Raw genomic sequence first — 13,972 nt, 5'->3', positions numbered from 1 at the left:
TGCATTATGGGAGAGACGTCGTCATGACGACGACTCTCCCATTGCCCACTGTGGGAGCCGGAAGATGGCTCCCGCAGTGGGAGCAGCGGCAGCCGATGAGAGTCTTACAGACTCTCAGCGGCTGCTGATTACAGCAAACGCACAGCTGCCGGCTCCGGCGGCTGTGTGTTTGTGCTGTGTAGCGCTGACCGGACTCCGTCCGGTCAGCGCTACACATGCGGTGCAGTCTGTGTCACAGTGACACAGACTGCACCGGCCCGCGGCCCGCATGACGCTGTGGCCAGGGGGGCACATGGCACCCTTCCCCCGGCCCAGCCCGCCACTGACTAAAACTTTCGACCTGATTAACCATTCTAATAGTGACTATTTACATCCACCCAGGTGGTATATTTATCATATTATTAATTTACACATATACGACCTTGCATCAGGTGGGATATATGAGGGCTATTGGCAGCATTTTTTAGCTCATATATATATTATCCCAGTTTATTGAGATCATTTAAATTTGTGTTATTTTATTTGTATTGATTAGGGGTGAGCGGGTTCGGATTTCTGAAATCCGAACCCCCCCGAGCCCCCCCGATCCGAGTCCGATCCGAGTCAGGCTCGACTTTTCCCGCCTGACTCGGATCTGAAATCGAGGCAAAACGTCATCATCCCGCCTTCCGAGTCTCGCGGGTTTTGGATCCTATATAAGGTACCCGCGTCGGCGACATTTTCTCACTCGGCTGTGGACAGTGAAGAGGGAGGGTGGGAGTTAGGGCTGTGTAGTGTAGTGTAGTGTAGTGCTGCTGTTGTCCACTACTTCAAAGTCCATAGGGGCTGGCTGTGTTGTGCTGTGCTGCTGTTGTTAATAGGGGCTGTGTCCACTACTTCAAAGTCCATAGGGGCTGGCTGGACTGTGTTGTGCAGTCAGTTCTCCATAGGGGCTGTGTCCACTCCAAAGTCCTGTGCAGTGTCCCAGTCCTAAAGGGGTGCTGTAGTGTTGTCCAGGGGGTGCTCTGTCCATCAGGGGTGCTCCCCCAAGTGCTAAAAAAATAATATATTTTCTGTGTTTGTGAATTGTGTGCGCAGTAGCCGCACGTGCATCAACAAAGTAGTGCCAAGCGTGCACCTGTGTCATAAGTAAAGGGCCGGCTGGCTTGACCGTTAAAGGGTGCTGTAACCCCCAAAGTACACTCCAGTCCAAACCAAAAAAAAAATTATTTTCTGTGTTTGTGAATTGTGTGCGCAGTAGCCGCACGTGCATCAACAAAGTAGTGCCAAGCGTGCGCCTGTGTCATAAGTAAAGGGCCGGCTGGCTTGACCGTTAAAGGGTGCTGTAACCCCCAAAGTACACTCCAGTGCAAACCAAAAAAAAAATTATTTTCTGTGTTTGTGAATTGTGTGCGCAGTAGCTGCACGTGCATCAACAAAGTAGTGCCAAGCGTGCGCCTGTGTCATAAGTAAAGGGCCGGCTGGCTTGACCGTTAAAGGGTGCTGTAACCCCCAAAGTACACTCCAGTCCAAACCAAAAAAAAAATATTTTCTGTGTTTGTGAATTGTGTGCGCAGTAGCCGCACGTGCATCAACAAAGTAGTGCCAAGTGTGCGCCTGTGTCATAAGTAAAGGGCTGGCTGGCTTGACCGTTAAAGGGTGCTGTAACCCCTAAAGTACACTCCAGTCCAAACCAAAAAAAAAAATATTTTCTGTGTTTGTGAATTGTGTGCGCAGTAGCCGCACGTGCATCAACAAAGTAGTGCCAAGCGTGCGCCTGTGTCATAAGTAAAGGGCCGGCTGGCTTGACCGTTAAGGGTGCTGTAACCCCTGAAAGTACACTCCAGTCCAAACCAAAAAAAAAATAATTTTCTGTGTTTGTGAATTGTGTGCGCAGTAGCCGCACGTGCATCAACAAAGTAGTGCCAAGCGTGCGCCTGTGTCATAAGTAAAGGGCCGGCTGGCTTGACCGTTAAGGGTGCTGTAACCCCCGAAAGTACACTCCAGTCCAAACCAAAAAAAAAATTATTTTCTGTGTTTGTGAATTGTGTGCGCAGTAGCCGCACGTGCATCAACAAAGTAGTGCCAAGCGTGCGCCTGTGTCATAAGTAAAGGGCCGGCTGGCTTGACCGTTAAGGGTGCTGTAACCCCTGAAAGTACACTTCAGTCCAAACCAAAAAAAAAATAATTTTCTGTGTTTGTGAATTGTGTGCGCAGTAGCCGCACGTGCATCAACAAAGTAGTGCCAAGCGTGCGCCTGTGTCATAAGTAAAGGGCCGGCTGGCTTGACCGTTAAGGGTGCTGTAACCCCCGAAAGTACACTCCAGTCCAAACCAAAAAAAAAATTATTTTCTGTGTTTGTGAATTGTGTGCGCAGTAGCCGCACGTGCATCAACAAAGTAGTGCCAAGCGTGCGCCTGTGTCATAAGTAAAGGGCCGGCTGGCTTGACCGTTAAGGGTGCTGTAACCCCCGAAAGTACACTCCAGTCCAAACCAAAAAAAATATAATTTTCTGTGTTTGTGAATTGTGTGCGCAGTAGCCGCACGTGCATCAACAAAGTAGTGCCAAGCGTGCGCCTGTGTCATAAGTAAAGGGCCGGCTGGCTTGACCGTTAAGGGTGCTGTAACCCCCGAAAGTACACTCCAGTCCAAACCAAAAAAAATATAATTTTCTGTGTTTGTGAATTGTGTGCGCAGTAGCCGCACGTGCATCAACAAAGTAGTGCCAAGCGTGCGCCTGTGTCATAAGTAAAGGGCCGGCTGGCTCAACCGTTAAGGGTGCTGTAACCCCCGAAAGTACACTCCAGTCCAAACCAAAAAAAAAATTATTTTCTGTGTTTGTGAATTGTGTGCGCAGTAGCCGCACGTGCATCAACAAAGTAGTGCCAAGCGTGCGCCTGTGTCATAAGTAAAGGGCCGGCTGGCTTGACCGTTAAAGGGTGCTGTAACCCCCGAAAGTACACTCCAGTCCAAACCAAAAAAAAAATTATTTTCTGTGTTTGTGAATTGTGTGCGCAGTAGCCGCACGTGCATCAACAAAGTAGTGCCAAGCGTGCGCCTGTGTCATAAGTAAAGGGCCGGCTGGCTTGACTGTTAAAGGGTGCTGTAACCCCCGAAAGTACACTCCAGTCCAAACCAAAAAAAAAATAATTTTCTGTGTTTGTGAATTGTGTGCGCAGTAGCCGCACGTGCATCAACAAAGTAGTGCCAAGCGTGCGCCTGTGTCATAAGTAAAGGGCCGGCTGGCTTGACCGTTAAAGGGTTCTGTAACCCCCAAAGTACACTCCAAAACAAAAAAATATATATTTTCTGTGTTTGTTACTTGTGTGCACTGTGGCTGCACGTGCATCAACAAAGGAGCAGCGCCAAGCGTGTGCCTGTGTCCCATAAGTAAAGAGCCGGCTGGCTCATTTCTTAAAGGGTGGTGTAACCCACAAAGTGCACTACTCTCCAGCAAAAATAAAAAAATATTTTCTGTGTTTGTGTGCGCTTTAGCCGCACGTATATATCAATATAACATAAATGGAGGACCAAACTTTCTCTGATAAAAATAAAATAGGGAAAGATCAAGAACCACTTCCTCCTAGTGCTGTTGCTGCTGCTGGGAGTTGTTCATCATCCCAGAGAGGAAGTAGGAACATCACTACTTTTACTAAACAATTGACCCTCCAACAGTCCCTAGCGATGAGGATGAAGTACGACAGCAGTCATCCTGAAGCAAAATGTATAACTGAGGCCTTGACTGCTATGTTGGTGTTATACGTGCGTCCGGTATCCGCCATTAGTGCAGTGGGATTTAGACAATTGATGGAGGTAGTGTGTCCTCGGTTCCAAATCCCGTCTAGATTCCACCTGCATCCTCAAAGCAGCAGCGACAAGCGTGCGTCTGTCTGCTAAAGGGTGGTGACACCCTCAAAGTGTGCTACACAAACAATTCAAATATTGTTCTTTTTTTTTCTGTCTTTGTGAAATGTGTGGGCTGTAGCCTCACCTGCATCCTTAAAGCAGCAGCGACAAGCGTGCGTCTGTCTGTTAAAGGGTGGTGACACCCTCAAAGTGTGCTACAAAAACAATTAAAATACTGTTCTTTTTTTTTCTGTCTTTGTGAATTGTGTGGGCTGTAGCCGCACTTGCATCCTCAAAGCAGCAGCGACAAGCGTGCGTCTGTCTGTTAAAGGATTACATCGGTGACAGCATCCAAGTAGGCATGTCAGACAGTCCGTACCTGTAGTGGCAGGAAAAAGAAGCAATTTGGAGGTCCCTGTACAAACTGGCTCTATTTTACCTGAGTTGCCCCCCCTCCAGTGTGTACTCCGAAAGAGTGTTTAGTGCAGCCGGGAACCTTGTCAGCGAAAGGCGTAGGAGGTTGCTTCCACAAAATGTGGAGAAGATGATGTTCATAAAATGAATTATCAACTCTTCCAGGGAGACCAGCCTCCAGAACGTACAGAGGGACCTGTGGTTCCAGCAGGGACGAATTAATACTCTGTGAGGATGAGGATGTACACACTGAAGAGGGTGAGGAATCGGTGGATGAGGAGGATGAGGATGACATCTTGCCTCCGTAGAGCCAGTTTGTGCAGGGACAGATTAATTTCCAGCTTGTTTTGTGGGGGCCCAAATGAACCAATCATTTCAGCCACAGTTGTGTGGCAGACCCTGGCGCTGAAATGATTGGTTTGTTAAAGTGTGCATGTCCTGTTTATACAACATAAGGGTGGGAGGGCCCAAGGACAATTCCATCTTACATCTCTTTTTTTCTTTGCATTATGTACAGTTTGGGGCCTAGTTTTTCAAACTGCCATCCTGTCTGCCACTGCAGTTTCACGCCTAGATGGGTCACGTGTTTGTGCCGCCCACTCGTGTCGCTTAGCATAGTCATCCAGCTACCTCGGTGCAACCTTTTGGACATAAAAACACTATTGTGAGGTGTGAGGTGTTCAGAATAGACTGGAAATGAGTGGAAATTAAGGTTATTGAGGTTAATAATAGCATAGGAGCAGAAAAACCTACAAATTATGTGATTTTAGCTGTTTTTATGCTTTTTTTCAAAAAAATACAGATCCAAAACACAAAACCGAGAACCCAAAACACGGAAGGGTGGTTTTGGCAAAACCAATCCAGATCCAAAACACGAAGAAAGATCCAGATCCAAAACCAAAACACAAAACACGAAAAGTGGCCGGTGCACACCCCTAGTATTGATGCATTTACCTGATTAACTATTCTATTTCCCAATTGGGATTATTTATGCTCATTCAGGTAGAACATTGACTATCTCTTCACTTTATACATTAACGAACTTGGATCAGGTGGGACATAGGACAGTTACCAGCAGCATTTTTATTCTTCTCATATATCTACTATCCTAGTTTGAGATGATTCTAGTGTGTGATACCTCATTGCATTGATACATAATTATCCCTCACATATGACATCAGTGTAATTATGTTTATTTTATTTCACATATGATACTTATTTTGCTTCATCCGTATCATTATTGATAAAGCCACATACAGTTGCTGGCACTATTTTTCTTATCTGAAAGTTTTTCAATAAAAGTTATGTTTTAATTAGTCAATTTTTTCAAGAGTGCTCACATCAGAGTTTTTCTCGTCTTGCTTGTTTTCCACTGCCCTGGAAGGTCCTTCACTTTGCCTCTCAAGTTCTGTTACCAGCTCTCCCATTGTGTGTACACTCTGTGGTACGCATGTGCTGTAGCGGTTTTCAGAATATTTTGCGCATGGGCAGTAGCAAATATACGCTCAACTCCACCAACATGGCATTGCGTTCCATTAGTATTCACCTCTGAATCAGGCCCATTATGTTTTAATACAAATTATATAGTAAATCATGCAATGTAAAGTGCATATGTACCTTTGGCATAAGATAAATGCCGAGTGTCCTGGAAATTGCAATGGAGATTTCTGAATATGTTTCTCCAACAACAGCTTTGACGTGAGGTATACGTTTTTTGTTGCTGCATTCTGAAGAATTATTTATAGTTGCAGTTTCTGGAACTAGTCTCAGTGTGGATTCAACTGCTTTCAAAGTATAAGAACATGAATCATAAATCTCATAGCCCAATTTAACAATTGTAACAATGTGGAATTATTAATATTTTCAATTGCATAGACCATAGAAAGCGCTTGAATCATACTTCGTACGTATAGGCTGAAACAAAAATAAATGTATTTTGAAAATGAAATGGATAAAAAATAACCACCAATAAAACCAAACCAACAATACAGCATTGATCTAATGACAAACAAATAGACTATTACTAGCACTTCTACAGTCGGCCACACTTGACACTTGTGGAATAGTCTCATAAAATGTTCCCTACTTCCACAAATGAAAATACAAACAAAATAATGTCTATGCACCAACTAATGTTAGGATCACTGTCCAATCTCATACAGTCACCAACAATTGTTTTCCACAGGCATGGGATGAAGTCTCTACTTCGTACAGGACAACAGTCTGTTCTTCTATCTTAAAAAGTTGGATCCTCTTCCAAGATATGTAAAAAGAGTCAGAAAGATCTGATATAGTGAAGTACTTCCAGACTTTAATAATTTCCACATATACATATACTAATGATAAAAAGAATAGACCTATATCTATCATCACATAGGTTGGCCCCGTACCATAAAATGAAGGTGCAGTTCACAGACACCTGAACAGGTATAAGATTCGATGTTATACTCCACGCTTTCCCAGGCAAGATCATGGGCCTCCTGGTAATCTGGAAATCACTGTCCCCCAACGGCACTCCACACACACCAATGCATTTCAACTCCTACAATGCTGGAGTCTTCCTCAGGGCCCCCAGGAAGACTCCAGCATTGTAGGAGTTGAAACGCGTTGGTGTGTGTGTGGAGTGCCGTTGGGGGACAGTGATTTCCAGATTACCAGAAGGCCCATGATCTTGCCCGGGAAAGCGTGGAGTATAACATCGATTCTTATGCCTTTTTGGGTGTCCGGAAACTGCACCCTCATTTTATGGTATGGGGCCAACCTATCTGGTGATAGGTATAGGTCTATTATTTTTATCATTAGTATATGTATATGTGGAAATTATTAAAGTATCTGGAAGTACTTCACTATATCAGTTCTTTCTGACTCTATTTACATATCTTGGAAGTGAATCCAACTTTTTAAGACAGAAGAACAGGCTGTTGTCCTGTACGGAGTAGAGACTTCATCCAACGCCACAGGTGTCGGTATACTAACCCTGTCAGGATGCCGGCATTGGGATTCTGACCCTCGGGATCCCGACTGTTGGCATCCCATACCCAACCCATGTGTACACACTGGCTGATGGGCACACAATATATTGGCCGATTAATTGAATAACTGATATGTTGGCCAATGTGTACCCAGCATTGGTGTTTATATGCGGATGCCAAAATATATATCTATATATGTTATATATAAACATTTAGTTTATATATTTATTTATTTATTTGTGTTTAATACCAGCCACAAGGAAATATATATACATATATATATATATATATATATATATATATATATATATATACACACAAATGCACACATCATGTGCACATATATATATATATATATATATATATACTTGATATGCACACACACCCCAGGCGTAACATGCTCCACACACTCTGTCATAACATGCCATAGCATACTCCACACACCCCTTGTATAGCAGGCTCTGCACACCCCTTGTATAGCAGGCTCCGCACACCCCTGGCATAGCAGGCTCCACACACCCCTGGCATAGCAGGCTCCACACACCCCTGGCATAGCATGCTCCACACATCCCTGGCATAGCATGTTCCACACACCCCTGGCATAGCATGATCCACACACGTCTGGCATAGCATGCTCCACACACCCCTGGCATAGCAGGCTCCACACACCCCTGGCATAGCATGCTCCACACATCCCTGGCATAGCATGTTCCACACACCCCTGGCATAGCATGCTCCACACATCCCTGGCATAGCATGCTCCACACACCCCTGGCATAACATGATCCACACACCTCTGGCATGGCATGCTCCACACACCCCTGGCATAGCAGACTCCACACACCTCTGGCATAGCAGACTCCACACACCCCTGGCATAGCATGCTCCACACACCCCTGACATAGCAGGCTCCACACACCCCTGACACAGCATGCTGTATACACACCCTGACTGTCATAACATGCTTCACTCCCCCAACTGACATAACACATGCTCTACCCCCCCAACTGACATAACACATGCTGCACCCCCCCAACTGACATAACACATGCTGTACCCCCCAACTGACATAACACATGCTGTACCCCCCAACTGACATAACACATGCTGCACCCACCCCCAACTGACATTACACACATGCTGCACCCGCCCCCAACTGACATTACACACATGCTGCACCCGCCCCCAACTGACATTACACACATGCTGCACCCGCCCCCAACTGACATTACACACATGCTGCACCCGCCCCCAACTGACATTACACACATGCTGCACCCCTCCAACTGACATTACACACATGCTGCACCCCTCCAACTGACATTACACACATGCTGCACCCCTCCAACTGACATTACACACATGCTGCACCCCTCCAACTGACATTACACACATGCTGCTCTTCCATCTCCCTAACTTACATTGCATGCTCCACACACACACCCTGACTGTCATCACATGTTGTACAGAACCTACAGCTGATTTTCCGGCCCCCTCTACTCTGTATGTACTGCCCCAGAACCCAGTACCCAGTGGACTGGTGTCTGCCCTCGTTCTGATGCCCTGGTCTGATGGACGGCAAATATGGAGGCAGAGCTGTGAGTTATAACTCACGGCTCTGCTCCGTAAAGGACCATGGGAGGAGTGGCCACGGCTGGGCATGCACAGCATATCCTCCTGCGGCTGTGTCCATCTTCCTTGTGCCCTGTAGCCAGAATGAGCTTCTGTGCAGAAGCTCATTCTGACATGGCTGTCAACTGACTGGCTGATTACTGCGCTGCCCGAACGGAGCTGAGCAGGGAGGGGTGGTGCTGCAGAACCTAGGCATTCCCAATGCCCTAGGCATTTGTTTAGAATGAATGTAGAAGGTGATATCTGCCAACAATTGCGCTACAAAGGCTGCTAAAGGGTAAATCTCCTTGGTGTTATCCTCACCAAAATTACATTAACACAAACAAAAATCCGGAGAATACCACTCTGCGCTCACCCAAAATATAGAATTTACTTATCTTCAATATGAAGTCCTGATCTTGGGACCTCAAATCCTTTTTATAATGGACACTTTATATGATAGGTGTGGGATGTATGTTCCAATGTTGATGAATATGTGGGAACATAAAACATAGAACACAATCTAGTGCAGACGTATAAGAATTCACTTGAGTACACAATAATTCACAAAAGGTGAAGATGGCTTCCTACCAGAATACAGTGGTTTTTTGTGCGTATAAGAGTGATCTCACTGCCCGCAGTAATCTTCCTCAAGCCTTGAGGAAGATCAGAGTACTGATCGAAACGCGTTGGCGGTATTGGTGTTGAACAGCTATCCTGACCAGACCAGACCAGAGGAGGACGGTGCCATTTCCATCGAAGATTTGGGTGCATTACTGCGGGCAGTGAGATCACTCTTATACGCACAAAAAACCACTGTATTCTGGTAGGAAGCCATCTTCACCTTTTGTGGATATTTCAGCTGTGAAGCATTGTTGTATTTTTAAAGTTATTTGGAACTCCTTCATTTGGATATATCCAATTAAAACACTTATTTTTTTTGGAAATTTTGTCTCTTTGGTTTTTAAATGTGCCTTTTTTTCCATTTTAATATGGACATATGGAGAGCATATACCTGAATGGACTATATATGTATTAATTTGGGGTAGATCATATACACCCCTATATGTGAATTATTGTGTACTCAAGTGAATTCTTATACGTCTGCACTAGATTGTGTTCTATGTTTTATGTTCCCACATATTCATCAACATTGGAACATACATCCCACACCTATCATATAAAGTGTCCATTATAAAAAGGATTTGAGGTCCCAAGATCAGGACTTCATATTGAAGATAAGTAAATTCTATATTTTGGGTGAGCGCAGAGTGGTATTCTCCGGATTTTTGTTTGTGTATTTGTTTAGAATGCCTATGCCTAGTGCTGACTCTGAGAACAGGAATGTCCAATCTATGATAAGATAATTTGAACATTTGAATTTTATTTTAAAGATTTTTCCACAGATTACCTTTTCAGTGTGCAAATTGTACACACATAGAATAATGTAAATATAATTTAGTATAGTGAATGTACAGTGAAGAGGTCTCTTAACCCTTTCCTGACTGCCAAAGTAGACGGGTAACAGATCTCATTCCCTATGATCAGTAGGCACTTTCTGCCTTCCCCATTTGTTTGCAGTACTGTGTTTGAGGGTCATATCATTCATCTCCCAGGCACATGATCAGTAAAGCACAATACTCTATCTTAGTTAATCCTGAATCATTTAAAAACTTTTGGAAATGTTTTTCTGACATCAACTACAGTAGATGACTATCTTGTCACTGTCTCTGAATGACACATGTTGTATTAGCTTCACAATGAATGAAACTTACCAAAACCCATAAAAATGCCTCTCCTTTAAAAAGAAAAAAAACTAATCACATTCTGTGACAAACTTTCAATTTCATCTAAATATTTTTTTCTAGTTTTGAAACTGCCACACGTCAGCACACAATACTAGGTAGGAGTTTTCACCTTTAAACTACAAAATTTGCTATCTTGCAGTTTTTATGGTAAAAACACAAACGCAGTCTATGTGTGGCGTATTTAAAACTAAATGTTGTTTAGGGGAAACCACTTGGTAAAACTAGACGTAAAACAGACAATATCACCCTACATTAGCTAGAGCAGTAGTCGCCAACCTAAATTGGGGTGTGAGCTACTCGAGACAAATTATACCTCATGAAGAGCTACTAAAATTATAGAAAAAAAAATCTGGCTAATAACCGAACAATTGTAGGTCATTTAATGAAAATTAAAAAAATGTTTCATAGATCACAACAATGCATTTAATTAATACAGTGATATCGTTACAGGACTGCTGTGTGATTTTGCGGGAGGGCTGGGCAGGAGTCACTCGTGGTGTTTGTCACGTATTGTGCCGCTCCACCGTGGCGTAGAAGCACGTCAGGTGATCATAGCGGCTATGGCAATCACTTGACTCTTTTCACCGTAGCTCCACCAACGGCGCCGATGCCACAGGGGAGCATGCATCAGAGGTCACCTAGTGGGCTCCTAGCTGACTTGGCAGTACTGCAGCTAGGCAAGCTATCCCCCTGGTTGACACTGCAGTATTGCAGCTAGGCAAGCTACCCTCCTGGTTGACACAGCAGTATTGCAGCTAGGCAAGCTACCCTCCTAGTTGACACGGCAGTACTGCAGCTAGGCGAGCTACCAAAATTAAGACTGCGAGCTACTAGTAGCTCGCAAGCTACGGGTTGGAGACCACTGAGTTAGAGTAATTTAAAAAATTCAATAAAGAAATAAATGTAAAAAAAACCCTCCATCCCTTTCTGTAACAGCTTGTGATCTCAACATTGCTCAGTGGGCCTGATTCTGACCCGCTCGCAAGCGCTGAGCGCTCGCAAGCGGGTCCATGGTGCCCAAGTGAACATGCGCACGATGGAGGCGGCTCCGTCGTGGGCATGCGCGAGACCCGAATAACGATGGCCAAGCCGTCGTTATGGGTCTCGCACCAAAGGGGTGTGCTGTCGATGGTGATTGACAGCACGCCCCCTTTGGTGGGCGTGCCGGGGGCGTGGCTGCCCAGACGGAGGCGTTCCCATGGGAATGCCTACCGTCCGGGTCCGGCCCCACTGACATCACTAGTGATGTCAGTGGGAGTGCTTTTGGCTCTGATAGAGCCAAAAGCACCCCTGGGCTTGCGGCAGCGAGACCCTACCGCAGGGTCTCATCGCAAGCCCAATGGTCGCGATGGTCTTGACTCTTGACCATCGCGACCATCATCATGGCCGCTCGCTATTGCTATGTGTGGTAACCCACAGCTATGTGAGTGGCCAGTGGCCAGGAGGCCGCTCCAAAAAGGAGCAGGGACGGCCGTGATTCAGAGCGAGCACTCTGTCAGAGCGTCTGGCTCTGAATCAGGGCCAGTGTTCTAGAGTGGTGAGGCCCAAACAACTAACGTACAGCAGCTACCCAGCCCAATGGTATGTTCAAATATAGTGGCCATTTTAAATGAAAGAACGCTGTAATTGACTGTCCTTCTATTAATTAGGTGGGCTTATCAGACTGTACATCATTTGGCTCTTTTTTCTCAGTTCCTTGAGAGAAGCCTACTATATCTGTAAGTATTTTTGTCTTTCCTTATTGATAAGTCTGATCTAAGATAGATTTTAGTTTAGCAAATGCCCTAAAATCTTGTGAGCACAATAATATGATAAATAATAATGGGGAAAATTAACTATATATTTTCCTTCCTTTATGGCATATTCAATAGCGTGTGAGAATATAAAAAACCCGCACCTGCAATGTTTTTCCTGCAGGTGCGGGTTTTTTTTTATTCTATTCTATTAGGTGCGTGTTTTTTTTAAAACACGCGTCGGGAGTTTTTTTTTTCGTGATTTTTCCTAAAATCAATGATTTTAGTAGAAATCACCAGGACTTGACCTGACACCCCTGTGGCACCCCCAGTAAAGACTAATTAAGCAATTGGAAGTATCCAATTAGCTTAATTAGTCCATAATCACTTACCTCCTGCTGTGTTGTCTTCTTCATCCTGCGTCAGGAGGCGGCTCTTCTGCAGCAGCGGTGAGTATGTCAGTGTGTGTGGTGTATGTAAGTGTGTATGAGTGTGTGTGTATAATGTCAGTGCCCCCACACTGTTAGTGTGGCCCCCTGTACTGGGCGCTGGTAGAACTACATCTCCCAGCAGCCCTTGCCTATCCCACAAGCCCCTGGGACTCCCAGCAGCCCCCTCTCCAGTATGAAGAGAGAGGAGAGGCCACTGGGAGCCGCAGAGACGTCTGGAGAGCCCCGGCCATGTAAGTGATTTGTTAATTTTATTTTTAAAAACACGGGGCGCAAGGTTTTCACAACTGAAAACCCCGCGACCAGTATTTTTGGAATTGAATACCGCAGGTATCGGGAGTGCACATACCCGTGGTATTTCTAAATTGGGCGCGAGGGGAGCGAGGTTTTAACCTCGCTAAACCTCGCACCCAATTGGATATGCCCCTATGTGTGCATCATTCTCTAATTATATATCTAAAGAGACACAATTCCACATTCAGAATAATAAGAGGTCACTGTTTTGATTTTAAATACACTAAAAGGACATAATTATTTGTTATTCTCTTCAGGGGGCCAAGACTTGTAGTGGCCACTCTTGTGTCAGTCTGACTTCATGATGGCCAACGTGCTATGAATCCTGAGCACAGAAAAAAGGCATTTTACCTCCAGCGCACTGTAGCAAAATCAAAAATACTTAAATCCTACATAATAATAGAGATTCAGAGGTATTAGTTGCATACATTTGCAAATATATGAATAAGCGCCAGGCCAATCATCAAGGCTCCTCTATACTGGCGTCCCTAACATTAAGGGGTTCATGTCCGAGAAGCAAGGCACCCCAAAAAATTCTAGCCAAGGACCATACCCAGGGCATCACACAAAAGGGGGAAAAAAGATGATAGTGAAGTGTAAAGGATAGATGTGTAAGGATAAATCAATAAGTGTTAATGAAGTGTGAAAGATTTAAAATGACATAAATAATATACAAACAATTAGAGAAGTGATAAAAATATTCTATGTGAATTAAGTGGTGATGCCATGAGAAAGGTCCAGCCAGAACAACCCCTGGGGCCCCACTCCCAAACACTCACCCCAAAATAATTATTGCTACATAATAGTAGCACCCACTCTGGGTCATATAATTACAAATTAGTGTACTGCATGATAACAGCACATGT

The 13,972-nt window shown here is 44.7% G+C and overlaps 1 pseudogene; it reads right to left on the bottom strand.

Moving 5' to 3' along the window:
- LOC148514742 (G protein-coupled receptor family C group 6 member A-like) overlaps nucleotides 1-6,152 on the bottom strand; it is a 55,409-nt pseudogene extending 49,257 nt beyond the window's left edge.
- Nucleotides 6,153-13,972: the final 7,820 nt, after the last annotated feature.

The sequence above is a fragment of the Taudactylus pleione genome, unplaced genomic scaffold, assembly GCF_031769625.1.
Source record: "Taudactylus pleione unplaced genomic scaffold, aTauple2 ptg000259l, whole genome shotgun sequence".
In the NCBI taxonomy this organism is placed as follows: domain Eukaryota; kingdom Metazoa; phylum Chordata; class Amphibia; order Anura; family Myobatrachidae; genus Taudactylus; species Taudactylus pleione.
Note: the sequence above shows the minus strand (reverse complement) of the source record. Positions and strands in the feature narration are given on the sequence as shown.